The sequence below is a fragment of the Mobula hypostoma genome (assembly GCF_963921235.1).
Source record: "Mobula hypostoma chromosome 11 unlocalized genomic scaffold, sMobHyp1.1 SUPER_11_unloc_2, whole genome shotgun sequence".
In the NCBI taxonomy this organism is placed as follows: domain Eukaryota; kingdom Metazoa; phylum Chordata; class Chondrichthyes; order Myliobatiformes; family Myliobatidae; genus Mobula; species Mobula hypostoma.
The window spans coordinates 102,619-123,720 of record NW_026948141.1 but is presented as its reverse complement, the minus strand read 5'-3'; the positions used below and the strand labels follow the sequence as shown (position 1 = coordinate 123,720).

The following is a 21,102-nucleotide window of genomic DNA, read 5'->3' as shown; positions in this document are numbered from 1 at the left end:
ATAGATCCACATAGCGGAATCCCAGGTAGAGAGGGCCACAAAGAGATCTTTTGGCATACTGGCCTTCATAATTCAAAGTATTGAGTACAGGAGGTGGGATGTTATGCAGAAATTGTATAAGGCATTGGTAAGGCCTAATTTGGAGTATTGTGTACAGATTTGGTCAACTACCTACAGGAAAGATACAGTATCAATAAGATTAAAAGAGTTCAGAGAAAATTGACAAGGATGTTGCCAGTACTTGAGGACCCGAGTGACAGGGAAAGTTTGAATAGGTTAGGATCCTATTTCCTGGAGCGTAGGAGAATGAGTGGAGACTTGGTAGAAGTATACAGAATATGAGGGTTATAGGTATGATAAATGTAAGAAGGCATTTTCCACTGAGGTTGGGTGAGCCTAGAACTAGAGGTTTTGGGCTAAGGATGAAAGATGAAGTGTTTAAGGAGAACATGAGGAAGAATTTCTTCACTCGGAGGATGGTGAGAGTGTGGAACATGCTGCCAGCAGACGTGTTGAATGCAGATTTGATGCCAACATTTCAGCACAGCTTACACAGGTATATGGATGGCAGGGGTATGGAGGGCTATGGTTCAGGTGCATGTTGATGGGACTTGGCAAAATACTAGTTGGCACAAACTAAATGAGCTGAAGAGTCTGTTTCTGTGCTATGGTGTCCCCTGACTCTCGGGTTCTGCCAGATTGACTCGGCTCCTGACCTCACTGCAGCTCGGCCCACACATGGACAAAGCGCGGCACTCCAGATGTGGAATGAGGGGAACTGCCCTCACCATCACAGCAACATCTGATCAAGTTCGGCATCAAGGAACACTAGTTAAACTGGAATCAGTGGAACTCGGGGGGAAATCCCTCCACTGACTGGAATCGTACTGAGCTCAGAGGAAGATGGTCGTGCAGGTTGGAGTCAATCATCTCACCACGACAACTCTGCAGGAGTTCCCTGGGCAGTATCCTCAGCCCAGCCATCTTCAGCTACTTCATCAGTCACCTTCATTCCACGTAAGGTCAGAATATGGGGTGGTCAGTATTGTAGTGGTTAGCAGAACGCTATTACAGTGCCAGCAAACCGGGTTCAATTCTGCCACTGTCTATATGGAGTTTGTACATTGTCCCTATGACCGCGTGGGTTTCCTCCGGATGCTCTGGTTTCCTCCCACAGTCCCAAGATGTACAGGTTAGTAAATTAATTGCCTACATGGATGTTACTGGGCAGCATGGGCTTGTTGGGCCAAAAGTGCCTGTTACCGTGCTGTATCACTAAAAAGAAAGACCATTTGTATCTCCTCAGATAATGAAGCAACCAATATCCAAATGACAATATCCGGGCTGGGCTGATAGGTGATGAATAACATGACTGCCACACCAGAGCTGGGCAATGACGATATGCAACAAGATCCAGCTCCCACCCTGACATTTGATAGTATTACAATCACTGAAGGCCCCACTATTGATATCGAGCATTGTAGATCATCAGAGTCTGAACTGGATTCGCTGAGCACACTGTATGACTACAAGAACAGGTCAGAGACTGGGATTCCTGCAGTGAGTAACTCACCCCCCACCTGCCAAAAGCCCATCCATCATCTACAAGGCTCAAGTCGGGAGTGTGGTAGAACACTCTCCATTCGTCTTTCACTTTCAAGGACTTCATTTCATGTTCTCAATATCTACTGTTTCTTTATTCTTTACGTATTGTCTTTTGCACATTGGTTGTTTGTCTGTCCTGTTGGGTGTGGTCTTTCAATGATTCTATTGTGTTGCTTTGTATTTACTGTGAGTACCCACACGGAAATGAATCTCGGTGTTGTATATTGTGACACATATGTACTTTGATAATAAATTTACTTTGAACTTTAAGTGCAGCTTCAATAACACAAGAATCTTGACAACAGATACAGGACACAGCAGCCCATTTGACAGGCAGACCATGCACAACTACCTGTATTTACTCACTCCAATACTGATGCGCAATAGTAGCTGTTTGTATCATTTACAGGACACACTGCAGTAACCCACCAAGATCCACCACCTCTAACCACCAGCCCCTGGAAGTTGCCCTCCAAACCACACACTATCCTAACTTGGAAATATATCAGCAAAACGCACACAATGCTGGAGGAACTCAGCAGGCCAGGCAGCATCTATGGAAAAGAATACAGTCGACATTTCGGGCAGAGACCCTTCAGCAGGACTGAATATATTGCTGTTATATATAGGTGACCTGATAGATGTGTATAAGGTGATGAGAGGCATTGATTGTGTGGATAGTCAGAGGCTTTTACCCAGGGCTGAAATACTTGCTACAAGAGGACGCAGGTTTAAGGTGCTGGGGAGTAGGTACAGAGGAGATGAGGTGTCAGGGGTAAGTTTTTTACTCAGAGAGTGGTGAGTGCATGGAATGGGCTGCCGGCAACGGTGGTGGAGGCGGATACGATAGGGTCTCTTAAGAGACTTTTGGACAGGTACATGGAGCTCAGAAAAATAGAGGGCTATGGGTAAGCATAGTAATTTCTAAGGTAAGGACATGTTCGGCACAGCTTTTTGGGCCGAAGGGCCTGTATTGTGCTGTAGGTTTTCTATGTTTCTATGTTTTTCATTGGTCAAATCAACAGCAGGGTAGCCGCGTGGCCTTGGTTGTGGTGTGGAACAGGCCTCATTTATGTACTGGGGTTGCCAGTTGTGGTCTCGGGGAAGGAGACGTGAGAGCTGGCTGTGTGCTGCTGGATTCCGCGCTGGGTTGAAAGCTGGCTTCTCCTGTCAGTGCCGCTCTCCAGTGTTTGTTCGGTGGGAGACAACCTGGATTTTCTCTGTCTGTGGCTGCATTGCGTGAGATTTGGAACGGCTGCGGAACTGTTCTTACAAACAAGAAGCTCCAGGACAACATCCCATGCACCGTCAATTTACAGGCCAAGCCATTCAGACACTAGGGCTAGATTATTATTTTTTAATACTATTAGTACTATTGTTATTTTTTGTATCTGTGTTTATTTTCTTGCTATAATTATATGTGCTATGGGGACAGGTGAGCCTTGGGCTGGATGTCCTGCTCACTTAAGGAAGGTAAAGCACCCCCATAGCCCCTCTTTTCCAGCTGTAGGATCACTGTTAGGTTTGCTACGCAGGAGGTCACTCGCATATGGCCTCTCCTACACGACTGTGCCCATAGCAACGCCTTCACGTGGCGTCCCTGTTCTTACTGAGTTTACTATCTGATGACGCGACCGAGTATCCAGCAGTATTACTGGGTGGGCTCATCAGCCTTGGCTAGGAGAAGGACAACTCCGATTCCAAACCTGGGTAGATGGGATTTGTTGGCTGTGCCAGGCAGTCTCTCGGAGAAGGAAAACTCCGATACTCGACCTACAGCCTTGCAGTCGCTGCAGCTCACTGTGCCATTGGGGAATGTCCCCTGGCCTAAAGAGTGGAATCGGTCCGTGCACACCAATCGCCACTATAAACCTATGCAGCGCAGGCAGGAAGAAAAGTCCTATAGCGATGGAGTTCCCTCCTGATCTTCACAAATAAAGAACCAGCCATCATCATATGTGTGATATGTGCGATATGCACTGTGTGCTGTGTGTGAGCGATGGTTCTGTGTTTTGCACCTTGGCCCCAGACAAATGTAGTTTCCTTTGGTTGTATGACAATTGAACTTGAAGTTGAACAGTCACTGGAAATAACCCCCGAAACAGCATTCCGCCCACACCTCAAGGCCTGCAGGAGTTTGAAAAGGCAGCTCACAGCCATCTTCTCCAGGGCAGCTAGGGATGGACAATTGAACACTGGCTCAGCCTGTGAACCCCACATCCCTTTCATAAATATAAACTAAATTCTGTCACTCAATTAGAATGGTTTTGGGGAGGGTGCACAAGTGGTTTACCAGGATACTTACTGGATTAGAGGGTAGGAGCTATAACAAGAGGTTGGACAAATTTTGGTTGTTTTCTCTGGAGTGGCAGAGACTGAGGGGAGATCTGACAGAGGTTTACAAGATTATGAGAGATGTAGATAGAGTAGACAGACGGTACCTTTTCCCCCAGAGTTGAAATGTATAATACCAGAGGGCATACACTTAAGGTAAGAGAGATGCTCTGGTTTCCCGCCACAGTCCAAAGATCATAGAACATAGAACATAGAATAGTACAGCACAGTACAGGCCCTTCAGCCCACAATGTTGTGCCAATTCTCAAACCTTGCCTCCCATATAACCCACCATCTTAAATTCCTCCATATACCTGTCTAGTAGTCTCTTAAACTTCACTAGTGTATCTGCCTCCACCACTGACTCAGGCAGTGCATTCCACGCACCAACCACTCTCTGAGTAAAAAACCTTCCTCTAATATCCCCCTTGAACTTCCCACTCCTTACCTTAAAGCCATGTCCTCTTGTATTGAGCAGAGGTGCCCTGGGGAAGAGGCGCTGGCTATCCACTCTATCTATTCCTCTTAATATCTTGAACACCTCTATCATGTCTCCTCTCATCTTCCTTCTCTCCAAAGAGTAAAGCCCTAGCTCCCGTAATCTCTGATCATAATCCATACTCTCTAAATCAGGCAGCATCCTGGTAAATCTCCTCTGTACCCTTTCCAATGCTTCCACATCCTTCCTATAGTGAGGCGACCAGAACTGGACACAGTACTCCAAGTGTGGCCTAACCAGAGTTTTATAGAGCTGCATCATTACATCGCAACTCTTAAACTCAACCCCTCGACTTATGAAAGGTAACACCCCATAAGCTTTCTTAACTACCCGATCTACCTGTGAGGCAACTTTCAGGGATCTGTGGACATGTACCCCCAGATCCCTCTGCTCCTCCACACTACCAAGTATCCTGCCATTTACTTTGTACTCTGCCTTGGAGTTTATCCTTCCAAAGTGTACCACCTCACACTTCTCCGGGTTGAACTCCATCTGCCACTTCTCAGCCCACAATGTCTATGGGCTATGTATCTGTCTATGTACAGATGTCTATGTATCCTATCAATGTCTCTCTGCAATCTTTGACAATCCTCTACACTATCTACAACACCACCAACCTTTGTGTCGTCTGCAAACTTGCCAACCCACTTTCCACCCCCACAGCCAGGTCGTTAATAAAAATCACGAAAAGTAGAGGTCCCAGAACAGATTCTTGTAGGACACCACTAGTCACAACCCTCCAATCTGAATGTACTCCCTCCACCACGACCCTCTGCCTACTGCAAGCAAGCCAATTCTGAATCCACCTGGCCAAACTTCCCTGGATCCCATGCCTTCTGACTTTCTGAATAAGACTACCATTTGGAACCTTGTCAAATGAGTGCCCTCATTACCATCTCGGGTGACTTCAACCATGTAACCAAGGCTAGAAGACTGCCCAACTTCACGCAGTATGTGAGCTGTATGACCAGAGGGGAGAGGACTCTGGATTTGATGTACGCTAACGTTAAGGATGCATACAGCTCCTCTCCCCTCCCCCCATTGGGAAGGTCAGATCACAACCTGGTGCATCTAAAACCCTGCTACGGGCCTCTGGTGAAGAGTAAACCTGCAACCTCGAGGACAGTGAGGAAATGGTCGGAGGAGGCTTAATGAGGCGCTCCAGGGTTGTTTTGAGGTGACAGACTGGCAGACACTCTGTGAGCCACATGGAGAGGACATTGATGGGCTCACAGAGTGCATCACTGATTACATCAACTTCTGTGTGGACTGCAATGTTCCGACAAGAACTATCCTTTGTTATTCAAATAACAAGCCATGGGTAATAAAGGACATTAAGGATATCCTGAACGCTAAAAAGAGGGTGTTTAAAGATGGAAATAGGGAGGAGCTGAGGGCAATAGAGAGGGATCTGAAAGCCAGGATCAGGGAGGCTAAAGACAGGTACAGGAGGAAGCTTGAGTGGAAACTTCAGCAGAACAACATGAGATAGGTCTGGAGTGGGATGAGGACCATCACTGGGTTCCGGCAAACTAGCAACAGAGGAGCTGAAGGCAGCGTGGACAGGGCCAACGAACTTAACCTGTTCTTTAACAGATTTGACATTGTGGCCCTTGCCCAGCCCCCACATGAGTCATCTGTTGTCAGCCCCCAGCCAACACATATTCCACTCTCCCCTCCTACCCCTCCTCACAGTCCCCCACCCTGCTCTCAAGACTATACCCCTTCCCCACACGAAACCACCGGTGGGCTTCACAGCTGAACAGGTGAGAAGACAGCTGAAACGTCTCAACCCGAGCAAGGCTGCAGGACTGGATGGTGTCAGTACCAGGGTGCTCAAAGCCTGTGCCCCTCAACTATGTGGAGTACTTCACCATGTCTTCAACCTGAGCCTGAGGCTCTGGAGGGTTCCTGTACTGTGGAAGACATCCTGCCTCGTCCCTGTGCAGAAGACACCGCGCCCCAGCGGCCTCAATGACTACAGACCAGTGGCATTGACCTCCCACATCATGATGACCCTGGAGAGACTTGTTCTGGAGCTGCTCTGGCCTATGGTCAGACCACACTTAGATCCCCTCCAATTCGCCTACCAGCCCCGACTAGGAGTTGAGGATGCCATCGTCTACCTGCTAAACCGTGTCTACGCCCACCTGGACAAGCCAGCGAGCACTGTGAGGGTCATGTTTTTTGACTTCTCCAGTGCGATCAACACTATCCGCCCTGCTGTGCTGGGGGAGAAGCTGACAGCGATGCAGGTGGATGCTTTCCTGGTGTCATGGATTCTTGATTACCTGACTGGCAGACCACAGTACATGTGCTTGCAACACTGTGTGTCCGACAGAGTGATCAGCAGCACTGGGGCTCCACAGGGGACTGTCTTGTTTTCCTTTCTCTTCACCATTTACACCTCGGACTTCAACTACTGCACAGAGTCTTGTCATCTTCAGAAGTTTTCAGATGACTCTGCCATAGTTGGATGCATCAGCAAGGGAGATGAGGCTGAGTACAGGGCTACGGTACGAAACTTTGTCACATGGTGTGAGCAGAATTATCTGCAGCTTAATGTGAAAAAGACTAAGGAGCTGGTGGTAGACCTGAGGAGAGCTAAGGTACCGGTGACCCCTGTTTTCATCCAGGGGTCAGTGTGGACATGGTGGAAGATTACAAATACCTGGGGATACAAATTGACAATAAATTGGACTGGTCAAAGAACACTGAGGCTGTCTACAAGAAGGGTCAGAGCCGTCACTATTTCCTGAGGAGACTAAGGTCCTTTAACATCTGCTGGACGATGCTGAGGATGTTCTACGAGTCTGTGGTGGCCAGTGCTATCATGTTTGCTGTTGTGTGCTGGGGCAGCAGGCTGAGGGTAGCAGACACCAACAGAATCAACAAACTCATTCGTAAGGCCAGTGATGTTGTGGGGATGGAACTGGACTCTCTCATGGTGGTGTCTGAAAAGAGGATGCTGTCTAAGTTGCAGGCCATCTTGGACAATGTCTCCCATCCGCTACATAATGTACTGGGTGGGCACAGGAGTACATTCAGCCAGAGACTCATTTCACTGAGATGCAACACAGAGCGTCATAGGAAGTCATTCCTGCCTGTGGCCATCAAACTTTACAACTCCTCCCTTGGAGGGTCAGACACCCTGAGCTAATAGGCTGGTCCTGGACTTATCTCCTGGCATAATTTACATATTACTATTTAACTATTTATGGTTTTATTACTGTTTAATTATTAATGGTACAACTGAAACGAAAACCAATTTCCACCGGGATCAATAAAGTATGACTACTACCACTACTACTAAATGCCTTACTAAAATCCATATAGATCACATCCACTGCACTACCCTCATCTATATGCCTGGTCACCTCCTCAAAGAACTCTATCAGTCTTGTTAGACACAATCTGCCCTTCACAAAGCCATGCTGACTGTCCCTGATCAGACCATGATTCTCTAAATGTCCATAGATCCTATCTCTAAGAATCTTTTCCGGCAGCTTTCCCACCACAGACGTAAGGCTCACTGGTCTATAATTACCCAGACTATCCCTACTACCTTTTTTGAACAAGAGGACAACATTTGCCTCCCTCCAATCCTCCGGTACCATTCCCGTGGATAACGAGGACATAAAGATCCTAGCCAGAGGTTCAGCAACCTCTTCCCTCGCCTCGTGGAGCAGCCTGGGGAATATTCCGTCAGGCCCCGGGGACTTATCCGTCCTAATGTATTTTAAAACTCCAACACCTCCTCTCCCTTAATGTCTACATGCTCCAGAACATCAACCTCACTCATATTGTCCTCACCATCATCAAGTTCCCTCTCATTGGTGAATACCGAAGAGAAGTATTCATTGAGGACCTTGCTCACTTCCACAGCCTCCAGGCACATCTTCCCACCTTTATCTCTAATCGGTCCTACCTTCACTCCTGTCATCCTTTTGTTCTTCACATAATTGAAGAATGCCTTGGGGTTTTTCTTTACCCTCCTCACCAAGGCCTCATGCCCCCTTCTTGCTCTCCTCAGCCCCTTCTTAAGCTCCTTTCTTGCTTCCCTATATTCCTCAATACACCCATCTGACCCTTGCTTCCTAAACCTCATGTATGCTGCCTTCTTCCACCTGACTAGATTTTACACCTCACTTGTCACCCATGGTTCCTTCATCCTACCATTCTTTATCTTCCTCACCAGGACAAATTTATCCCTAACGTCCTGCAAGAGATCCCTAAACATCGACCACATGTCCATAGTACATTTCCCTGCAAAAACATCATCCCAATTCACACCCACAAGATATAGCCTTATAGCCTCATAATTTGCCTTTCCCCAATTAAAAATTTTACTGTCCTCTCTGATTCTATCCTTTTCCATGATAATTATAAAGGCCAGGGAGCGGTGGTCACTGTCCCCCAGATGCTCACCCACTGAGAGATCTGTGACCTGACCCGGTTCATTACCTAGTACTAGATCTAGTATGGATTCCCCCTGGTCGTCCTGTCCACATACTGTGACAGGAATCCGTCCTGGACACACTTAACAAACTCTGCCCCATCTAAACCCTTGGAACTAATCAGGTGCCAATCAATATTAGGGAAGTTAAAGTCACCCATGATAACAACCCTGTTATTTTTGTATCTTTCCAAAATCTGCCTCCCAATCTGCTCCTCTGTATCTCTGCTGCTACCAGGGGGCCTATAGAATACCCCCAGTAGAGTAACTGCTCCCTTCCTGTTCCTGACTTTCACCCATACTGACTCAAAAGAGGATCCTGCTACATTACCCACTCTTTCTGTAGCTGTAATGGTATCCCTGACCAGTAATGCCACCCCTCCTCCCCTTTTCCCCCGTCTCTATCCCTTTTAAAGCACTGAAATCCAGGAATATTGAGAATCCATTCCTGCCCTGGTGCCAGCCAAGTCTCTGTAATGGCCACTACATCATAATTCCATGTATGTATCCAAGCTCTCAGTTCATCACCTTTGTTCCTGATGCTTCTTGCATTGAGGTACACACATTTCAGCCCTTCTACCTTACTGTCTTTACACCGTTTATTCTGCTTCTCTTTCCTTAAAGCCTCTCTGTATGTTAGATCTGGCTTTACTCCATGCACTTCTTTCACTGCTCTATCGCCCCAGGTTCCATCCCCCTTGCAAATTAGTTTAAACCTTCCCGAACCATGCTAGCAAACCTACCTGCAAGGATATTGCTCCCCCTCGAGTTCAGGTGCAACCCATCCAATCTGTACAGGTCCCACCTTCCCCAGAAGAGATCCCAGTGATCCAAAAATCTAAAACCCTGCACCCTGCACCAGCTCCTCAGCCACGCATTCAACTGCCATCTCCTCCAATTCTTACCATCACTGTCACGTAGCACTGGCAGCAATCCTGAGAACGCCACCCTTGAGGTCCTGTTCTTCAGCCTTCTGCCTAGTTCCCGAAACCCACACTTCAGGGCCTCATCCCTCTTCCTGCCTATGTCATTGATACCAACATGTATCACGACTTCTGGCTGCTTTCCCTCTTGTACCAGGACGTTGTGCACCTGGTCAGAGACATCCCGGACCCTGGCACCCGGGAGGCAACAAACCATGCGGGTGTCCTTCTCACATCCACAAAATCTCCTGTCTGCTCCCCTGACTATAGAGTCTCCAATGACGACAGCTCTCCTCTTCTCCTTCCCACCCTTCAGCACCACAGGGTCAGACTCAGCGCCGGAGGCCCTGCCACCGTGGCTCACACCTGGTCGGTCGTCCCCGCCAACAGTATCCAGGACGGTAAACTTGTTATTCAGGGGAATGGCTACAAGGGTGCTCTGCACTACCTATCTGCTCACCTTCGCTTTCCCCCCTCTGACTGTCACCCAACGACCTGCTTCCGACAGCCTAGGTGTGACTACCTCCCTGTAGCTCTCATTTATGACTGCCTCATTCTCCCTTATGAGTCGAAAGTCATCCAGCTGCTGCTCCAGATTCCTTACACGATCTTCCAGATCGCCCAGCCGTATGCACTTCTGGCAGATGTGACTCTGCGGGAGAGGGGCGTTCCCCCAAGACTGCCACATCTCACATGAGAGGCACATCACCGTCTCAGGAGGCATTGTAAAGACTAACTGCGAGCAAGCTTGTCCTCCGCCTCTTCTCATCAAAGCCTCTCGAGTCAAAGCCTCAAAGCTCCACTCCTTCACTGGCCCACTCACGCACTGGCCGCTTTCCACAGGCCACTCCGCTTGAGCTACCCCTCTGTTTATCCGCAAACACGAGGAATTCTGCAGATGCTGGAAATTCAAGCAACACACATCAAAGTTGCTGGTGAACACAGCGGGCCAGGCAGCATCTCGAGGAAGAGGTACAGTCGACATTTCGGGCCGAGACCCTTCGTCAGGACTAACTGAAAGAAGAGCTAGTAAGAGATTTGAAAGTGGCGGGGGGGAGATTGAAAATGATAGGAGAAGACAGGAGGGGGAGGGATGGAGCCAAGAGCTGGACAGGTGATTGGCAAAAGGGATACGAGAGGATCATGGGACAGGAGGCCCAGGGAGAAAGAAAAGCGGTGGGGGGGGGGAACCCAGAGGATGGGCAAGGGGTATAGTGAGAGGGGCAGAGGGAGAAAAAAGAGAGAGAGAGAAAGAATGTGTTATAAATAAATAACGGATGGGGTACGAGGGGGAGGTGGGGCATTAGTGGAAGTTTGAGAAGTCAATGTTCATGCCATCAGGTTGGAGGCTACCCAGACAGAATATAAGGTGTTGTTCCTCCAACCTGAGTGTGGCCACACATTTTAATTCCACATCCTATTCCCATTCTGATATGTCTATCCATGGCCTCCTCTACTGTAAAGATGAATCCACACTCATGTGCTTTCTGCTGAGTCTTAGCTATTCAAATCTTGATTGTCTAATCAACGGCTTTCTGCTGATCTATTCAAATCTTGATTGACTTGATTGCACAGACCAACTGCCAGAATCTCTCGAGTCAAAGCCTCAAAGCTCCACTCCTTCACTGGCCCACTCACTCACTGATCGAGTTCACTTTGAAATTTGAGGAGAAAATAAATTCCAAAATGTTAGTACTTCAGTGGAATAAAGGAAATTACAATGGCATGAGAGGGGAACTGGCCAAGGGTGACAGGAAAGAGACACTAGCAGGAAGGACAGAGCTGGAGTTTCTGCGAAAAATGAGGGAAGTGTAAGCCAGATATATTCCAAACAGGAAGAAATTTTCAAATGGAAGGACGCTACCGTGGCTGACAAGTGAAGTCAGAGCCAAAGTAAAAGCAAAAGAGAGGGCATGCAAGGAAGCCAAAGCTAGTGGGAAGATAGAGGATTGGGAAGCTTTTAAAAGCTTTCAGAAGAAAACTAAGAAGGTCATTAGGAAGGAAAAGATGAATTATGGAAGGAAGCTGGCAACTAATATCAAAGGAGATACTAAAATCTTTTTTTAAGTATATAAAGGGTAAGAGAGAGTTGAGGGAAGATATAAGACCAATAGAAAATGATGCTGGAGATGCTGTAATGAAAGACACAGAGATGGCAGAGGAACTGAATGTGTATTTTGCATCAGTCTTCACAGTGAAAGACGTGTGTGGTATACCAGATATTTAAGAGTGTCAGGGAAGTGAAGTATGTACAGTGAAAATTACAACTGAGGAGATGCTCAGGAAGCTTAATGGTCTGAGGGTGGATAAATCTCCTGGACCTGATGGACTGCACCCTCGGGTTCTGAAGGAAGTAGCTGGAGAGATTGCGGAGGCATTAACGATGATCTTTCTAGAATCGATAGCTTCTGGCATTGTACCGGACGACAGGAAAATTGCAACTGTTACTCCTCTATTTCAGAACAGTGGGAGGCAGCAGAAAGGAAACTATAGACCTGTTTAGACCTGATAGCCTGACAGGTAAATTGTGGCTGGTAAATTGTGGCTGGTAAATTGTTAGAATCGATTGTTAGGGGTGAGATTACGGAGTAACTGGAGGCACATGACAAGATAGGCCAAAGCCAGCATGGTTTCCTGAAAGGAAAATCCTGCCTGACTAACCTACTGCAATTTTTTGAGCAAATTACAAGCAGGGTAGACAAAGAAGATGCAGTAGATGTGGTGTACTTGGATTTTCAGAAGGCCGTTGACAAGTGAGGCTGCTTAGCAAGATAAGAACCCAAGGAATTACAAGGGGGTTACTAGCATGATTACGATGTATGTCAATTATTTGGACTACGGGATTAATGGATTTGAGGCTAAATTTAGAACATAGAACATAGAATAGTACAGCACAGTACAGGCCCTTCGGCCCACAATTTTGTGCCGACTCTCAAACCCTGCCTCCCATATAAGCCCCCACCTTAAATTCCTCCATATACCTGCTGATGATACAAAGATAGATGGAGGAGCGGGTAGTGTCGAGGAAACAGACAGCCTGCAGAGAGACTTAGATAGTTTAGTGGAATGGGCAAAGAAGTGGCAAATGAAATACAATGTTGGAAAGTGTATGGTCATGCACTTTGGTGGAAGAAATAAACGGGCAGACAATTATTTAGATAGGGAGAGAATTCAAAATGCAGAGATGCAAAGGGACTTGGGAGTCCTTGTGCAGGATACCCTAAAGGTTAACCTCCAGGTTAAATCAGTTGTGAAGAAGGCGAATGCAATGTTGGCATTCATTTCTAGAGGTATAGAATATAAGAGCAGGGATGTGATGTTGAGGCTTTATAAGGCACTCATGAGATCACACTTGGAGTATTGTATGTAGTTTTGGGCTCCTTATTTTAGGAAGGATATACAGACATTGGAGAGGGTTCAGAGAAGATTCACGAGAATGATTCCAGGAATGAGGGGGTTACCATATGAGGAATGTCTGGCAGCTCTTGAGCTGTATTCCCTGGAGTTTAGGAGAATGAGGGGGGATCTCATAGAAACATTCAGAATGTTAAATGGCCTGAACAGGTTAGATATGGCAAAGTTATGTTCCATGGTAGGGGAGTCTAGGACATGAGGGCGCGACTTCAGGATTGAAGGATGTCCATTTAGAACAGGGCTGCAGAGGAATTACTTTTGTCGGAGAGTGGTAAATCTGTGGAATTTGTTGCCACGAGTGGCTGTGGAGGCCAAGTCATTGGGTGCATTTAAGGCAGAGACAGATAGGATCTTGATTAGCCAGGGCATCAAAGGGTATGGAGAGAAGGCAGGGGAGTGGAGATGACTAGAAGAATTGGATCAGCTCATGATTGAATGGCAGAGCAGACTTGATGGGCCAAATGGCCTACTTCTGCTCCTATATCTTATGGTCTTATGGTCTAAATACAAAGAAAAAAAGCAAACTAATTAATAATAACAAACAATAAATCTTGAGTGCATGAGATGAAGAGTCCTTGAAAGTAAGTCCATAGATTGTGGGTACATTTCAGTGTTGGTGAGTGAAGTTTGTCTATCGGCATAATAGGTCTATAGCAGATGCAATCTCACTGACTTGCTACTTGGCTTTGGATAACCTGGACAATAACAATAGCTATGTTAGGTTGCTGTTATTGACTGCAGCTTAGTGCTCAACACAATCATACCCTCAGTTCCACTCAAGAAGCTCCAAAACATAAGCCTCTACCTCCCTCTGCAACTGGATCCTTTGACTTCCTCATTGGGAAATCACAGTCTGTGCAGATCAGAAATAATATCTCCTACTTGTTGACAATCAACCTCAAGGATGTGTGCTCTATTCTCTGTACTCCCACGATTGTGTGTCTAGGCACAGCTCAAATGCCATCTATAAATATGCCAACAATACATTTATTGTTGGCACTTGTAGGAGTTCCTAATCTGGGTTCTATGGACCCCTCAGCTAATGGTAGGGATCCATGGCATAAAAATGGTTGGGGACCTCTGGTTGACAGAACTTCAGATGGTGACGAGGAGACATACAGGCGCAAGATCGATCTGCTGGTTGAGTGGTGTCACTGAACGTCAGTAAGACTAAGGAGTTGATTGTGGACTTCGGGAAGGAACGCACACCAGTTCTCATTGAGGGATCAGAAGTGGGAAGGGCGAGAAATTTCAAGTTCCTGGGTGCCACTATCTCTGAGGATCTATCCTGACATATTGATGCAATTGCAAAGAAGGCATGACAGCAGCTAGATTTCATTAGGAGCTTCAGGAGACTTGGCATGTCACGAAAGACTATCGCAAGTATCTACAGATGTGCTGTGGAGAGCATTTTAACTGGTTGCATCATATTCAGGAATAAAGGAGCCACCACATTGAATTGAAAAAGGCTGCAGAAAGTTGTAAGCTCAGCCAGTTCCATCATGGGCACGAGCCTCCCCAGCATCAAGGACACTTTCAAAAGGTGATGTCTCAGAAAGGGGGTATCTATCATTAAGGACCCCCATCGCCCAGGACATGCCCTCTTCTCACTGCTACCATCAAGGAGGTGGTACAGGAGCCTTCAGAAACAGCTTGCTTCCCCCCCCCCCCCACCGCCATCAGATTTCTGAATGGACAATGAACCCATGAACACTACCTCAGTATTTTCCCCTCTCGTTCTGCACTTTTTTTAAGTTAATTTTCTTTTTATATATATATATATATATACTTATTGTAATTTATAAATTTTATTATATATTGCACAATATTGCTACTGCAAAACAACAAATTTCACAACATATGCCAGTGATACTAAACCTGATTCTGATTCTGGTTCTGAGTTGAGTGAAGTTCTCCCCTCTGGTTCAGGAGCCTGATGGTTGAGGGGTATTAACTGTTCCTGAACCTGGTGATGTGGGTCCTGAATATCCTGTACTTCCTTCCTGTTGGCAGCAGCGAGAAGAGAGCATAATCTGCATTGTGGGGGTCCTTGATGATGGATGCTACTCTCCTGTAACAGCACTCTACGTAGATGTGCTCAACAGTTGGGAAGGCTTTACCCCGATGGACTGGGTTGTATCTACTACTTTCTGCAGGCTTTTCCCATTCAAGGGCATTGGTGTCTCCCTGCACTTCCGACACCTGCAACCTCCCCTAGCATATCATTAGGTGTGATGGTTGTTAGCATTTCACGTTGTTTTGACGTATTGTACATAACGACAAATAAATTAATGTGAATCTGAATCCTTCCTGATCAGTAACTCTGTAACTCCACCTTTCCACCTGACCACGTTCTGTCTTTATTATTTGCAAAACATATAACATGAACACTTGTTTCCCAGTTTTAATGTCCCTGATCTCATTCCAATTCAAAGCATCTCCTAAAATCAGAATCAGAATAAGATTTAATATCACTGGCACATATTGTGAAATTTGTTGTTTTGTAGCAGTGGTACACTGCAATACTTAATAATAAGAAAACTATAAATTACAATAAGAAATACATATAAAATATTAAAGTAAGTGTGCAAAAAGAAAGCAAAAAAATTTTTTTAAAGTGAAGTTCATGGGTTCAATGTCCATTCAGATGGCTGAGGGGCAGAAGCTGTTCCTGAATCATTGGGTGTGTGTCTTCAGCCACATGTAGCTCTGCCCTGATGGTCGTGATAAGAGGATACAAGATCCACAAGTATCCCTGATCCACACTGTCAAGTACTCTCGCACACAAAGCATGAAAAATTCATAAAATGCAATTGCAAATTCAAAAATGAAGTGGCCTCAACCACGCTCTGTGTCCTAGTAACACAGCCCGCTGAGGGTCTAAACATCTCAGGGCCTGGGTATAAATAGCTAACCTTACATCCAGTGAATGAAGAAAGATCATTTCCTGCGATGTGAATCAGTGACAAAGAAAATTGTCACCAAGGGAGAGGGGAAAAGGGTTATCCGAATGTTTTCCATACAGGACTGATGGAGCAGAGAATGCATTGTGACAGGGAACTAATGAAGCAAAGACAATTGAACCTTTAATCAAAAAGCAGTTAAATGTTGAAATAGACTGCACTGCAGCAGACAGGATGTCTCTACAACGGACAGTCAAAACTGTCCAATGCATTGTTGGTATCTGCCTACTTGCCATCAGGGACATATACACAGAAAGGTGCCGGAAAAGGGCCAGTAACATCATGAAGGATCCCACTCACCCTGCTCGAGGACTGTTTGTCCCACTCACATCAGCATCCACATCAGGGCCACCAGCTCGAAAATAGTTACTTTCCCCAAGCAGTCCAGCTGATCAATATTTCAACCCACTAGCCCACCCCTCCACACCCCCAACCACCACTACCTCATCACTTCCTGCCAGAGTCACCCTATGTACAGACACTCCTGTGCCTGGCGTCACTTTACCGACATACAATGCATAAGCTATCTGTGTACTTATATTTATTGTGCTTTTTTATTATTGTCTTCTTTATCTTATTGTGTTTTCTCGTGCTACTTTTGGAGTAAAAGTTATTTATTCTCCTTTATACTTGTGTACTGGAAATTACATTAAACAATCTTGAATCAAAAAAAATTTCAAGGTTCATAGTTCAAAGTAGATTTATTATCACCATATACAACCCTGAGATGCAGTTTCTTGTGGGCATTCATAGTAAATATAAGAAACATGATAGAATCAATGAAAGACCACACCCAACACGACAGATAAACAACAAATGTTCAAAAGACAACAAACTGCAAATACGAATATAAGTGGAGATGTCAGAAGAGCAGAATTGATTTGCGACTACATGGACTATGGAGAAAAGGCAGTCAAATTGTTTCAGATTGATTCATTGATGGGAAGAGCAGTCCAGGCAGTTGACTAGCTTCAAACTGATATAAAGATTCAAAGTACACTTATTATCAAAGAGATTAAATTATACAACCTTGAGATTTGTTTGCTTACAGATAAACACAAATCAAGAAACCCAAAAAAACCCAATTAAAAGAAAAAAAATAATAAAATACCATCACCTGAAGTGCAAGAGAAAGGGGAAAAAAGGACACAAATCATGCCAGTAACTGAAGCGAACAACAGCATTCTGAACCAAATTGAGACCTCAGATCGAAATCCCAGAGCACAATGGAGTAGGCCCAAGGCCTCACTTACCAGTTCATCATATTAGCAGGCACAGAGACAGCAGCCAGGGCTGTCTTCATAGCCTCAGCACCATGGAGAGAGCAGTGACCATCATGGAGAACAAGCAAAATCGGCTCATGCCTCAGAACCTGACACCTTGTCTTTTCAGTCTGGGCTAGCGTTGAAACTGACCAAACAATGGAACAGTGAAAGGTTCGGATGCCCTGGAGAGGGAGTGAACATCATGGAGAGCGAGCAAAATTGGCTCTCACCTACGATCTGGGCCAGTGTTTAAATTGTGTAAACAGCAGATTGTCCACCGCAGTAGTACCCAGCTGCTGTGAAGGGTTCGGGGACTAGATGAAGCCGCCCAGTGATTCACTCCAGGCCCAGATTTCATGGCCTAGTCTGAAGCCACTCTCAAGCTCTTCAAATCAGCTCAATGCCCAGAGTGATCCAATCTCGCACCTGAGCCAGCTGTACAGGCATTGAATCTCCTCTGCCCTGATTTCTCCTCTCGGCACCCAGAGCGATCCAATCTCACCCCTGAGCCAGCTGTACGGGCATCGGAACTTCACTGCATCTGACTGCATCAATTCTGCATCTCACCATCCTGGCTCAATCCCGAACTCACTTCACCATCGCTCATCCCCTCACTGTTTGCGGTGATAATTTAACACTATTTAACTCAGAAAAGCTGTTTTTAGTGGTTTTTTGTCGAAACTCTTGCCTTTTTTTTAAACTACCAGTGAGCTGTCGCCCTTGTTCAGTAGTGCCATCTTAAACAGGTACAAGGATACACGGATATGGCACCCACACAGACAGGAGACTTTGCAATATTAAGTCAAGTCAAGTTTATTGTCATTTAACTATATACATGTAAACCGTCAAACAAGACAACGTGGACCAGGGTGTAAAGCACAGAAGTACACATAGCACACGTATAACACACAATAACTTAGGAAAGTAACAATAAAATCCACAGATGAATTACACATAAATAAACAAAGTGCATAAATTACATTTTGTAGGGTGCAGAACAAATTAACTGGTGGCACTTCAAATGCAATGCGGCTGGGAATTCAGAAGCCTCATGGCCTGAGGAAGAAACTGTTTCCCATTCTGACTGTTCTTGTCCTTATGCATTGAAGTCTCCTGCCTGATGGTAGAAAGTCAAAGGAGATGCTGGATGGATCGTTGGGGTTCTTAATACTAAGGGGCCTGTGTACACAGTTCTCCTGATAAATGGTCCTCAATAAATGGTAGGGAGACCCCTAGGATCCTCTCAGCTGTTCTCACAATCCTTTGTAGGAACTTCCGGTCCAATGCTCTGCCGCTCCCAGACCAGATGGAGATGCAGCTTGTCCGGTCCGATGCTCTGCTGCTCCCAGACCAGATGGAGATGCAGCTTGTCCGGTCCGATGCTCTGCTGCTCCCAGACCAGATGGAGATGCAGCTTGTCCGGTCCGATACTCTGCCGCTCCCAGACCAGATGGAGATGCAGCTTGTCCGGTCCGATGCTCTGCCGCTCCCATGCCAGATGGAGAAGCAGCTTGTCCGGTCCGATGCTCTGCCGCTCCCATGCCAGATGGAGATGCAGCTTGTCCGGTCCGATGCTCTGCCGCTCCCAGACCAGATGGAGATGCAGCTTGTCCGGTCCGATGCTCTGCCGCTCCCAGACCAGATGGAGATGCAGCTTGTCCGGTCCGATGCTCTGCCGCTCCCAGACCAGATGGAGATGCAGCTTGTCCGGTCCGATGCTCTGCTGCTCCCATGCCAGATGGAGATGCAGCTTATCCGGTCCGATGCTCTGCCGCTCCCATGCCAGATGGAGATGCAGCTTGTCCGGTCCGATGCTCTGCCGCTCCCAGACCAGATGGAGATGCAGCTTGTCCGGTCCGATGCTCTGCCGCTCCCAGACCAGATGAAGATGCAGCTTGTCCGGTCCGATGCTCTGCCGCTCCCAGACCAGATGGAGATGCAGCTTGTCCGGATGCTCTCAGTGGTGCTTCTGTAAATTGCAATTAAGATTGGGGTGGGGCGGATGTGGGAGAGCCTTGTTTACCTCAACCTCCTTCAGAAGTGGAGGCACTTCTGTGCCTTCTTGTTCAGGGAAGAGCTATTAAGGGACCAGGTGAGATCATCCGTGATGTGAACTCCCAGGAACTTGGTGCACTTAACTCTCTCTATGGAGAAGCCATGTATGCAGAGGAGGATGGTCCATTTGCAACTTCCTGAAGTCCACAACGTTTCTGTGGCCTTCTCCACAATCAGACTTAGGTTGTTATTCTCACATCAGTCGCTTCACTTCCTCTCTTACTCTGACTCCTCATCATTGTTGATGAGGCCAACCACTGTTGTGTCATCCACAAACATTTGAGCTGAATCCTGTGACAGTCATGGGCCAGCAGTGTGAACAGCAGCGGGCTGAGTACACAGTCCTGGGGAGCACCTGAGTACACCTGAATATACCTGAATACACAGCGCTGGGGAGCACCTGAGTACACCTGAGTACACAGCCCTGGGGAGCACCTGAGTACACAGCCCTGGGAAGCCCAGGGAGCACCTGAGTACACCTGAGTACACAGCCCTGGGGAGCACCTGAGTACACAGCCCTGGGAAGCCCAGGGAGCACCTGAGTACACCTGAGTACACAGCCCTGGGGAGCACCTGAGTACACAGCCCTGGGAAGCCCAGGGAGCACCTGAGTACACCTGAGTACACAGCCCTGGGGAGCACCTGAGTACACCTGAGTACACAGCCCTGGGAAGCCCAGGGAGCACCTGAGTACACCTGAGTACACCTGAGTACACAGCCCTGGGGAGCCCAGGGAGCACCTGAGTACACCTGAGTACACCTGAGTACACAGCCCTGGGGAGCACCTGAGTACACAGCCCTGGGAAGCCCAGGGAGCACCTGAGTACACCTGAGTACACCTGAGTACACAGCCCTGGGGAGCCCAGGGAGCACCTGAGTACACCTGAGTACACAGCTCTGGGGAGCACCCGAGTATACAGCCCTGGGGAGCACCTGAGTACACCTGAGTACACAGCCCTGGGGAGCCCAGGGAGCACCTGAGTACACAGCCCTGGGGAGCACCAGGGAGCACCTGAGTACACAGCCCTGGGAAGCACCCGAGTATACAGCCCTGGGGAGCGCCTGTGTACACAGTTCTCCTGATAAATGGTCCTCAATAAATGGTAGGGAGACCCCTAGGATCCTCTCAGCTGTTCTCACAATCCTTTGTAGGAACTTCCGGTCCAATGCTCTGCCGCTCCCAGACCAGATGGAGATGCAGCTTGTCCGGTCCGATGCTCTGCTGCTCCCAGACCAGATGGAGATGCAGCTTGTCCGGTCCGATACTCTGCCGCTCCCAGACCAGATGGAGATGCAGCTTGTCCGGTCCGATGCTCTGCCGCTCCCAGACCAGATGGAGATGCAGCTTGTCCGGTCCGATGCTCTGCCGCTCCCAGACCAGATGGAGATGCAGCTTGTCCGGTCCGATGCTCTGCCGCTCCCATGCCAGATGGAGAAGCAGCTTGTCCGGTCCGATGTTCTGCCGCTCCCATGCCAGATGGAGATGCAGCTTGTCCGGTCCGATGCTCTGCCGCTCCCATGCCAGATGGAGAAGCAGCTTGTCCGGTCCGATGTTCTGCCGCTCCCATGCCAGATGGAGATGCAGCTT

At 47.3% G+C, this 21,102-nt stretch overlaps 1 protein-coding gene across 1 annotated transcript in view; it reads right to left on the bottom strand.

The window, feature by feature from the left end:
• The window catches only part of lrrc56 (leucine rich repeat containing 56), a gene marked incomplete at its 5' end in the record, with an annotated part of 179,572 nt that overhangs the window by 93,283 nt on the left and 65,187 nt on the right, over positions 1-21,102 (bottom strand). The gene's annotated exons all lie outside the window — the stretch shown is intronic.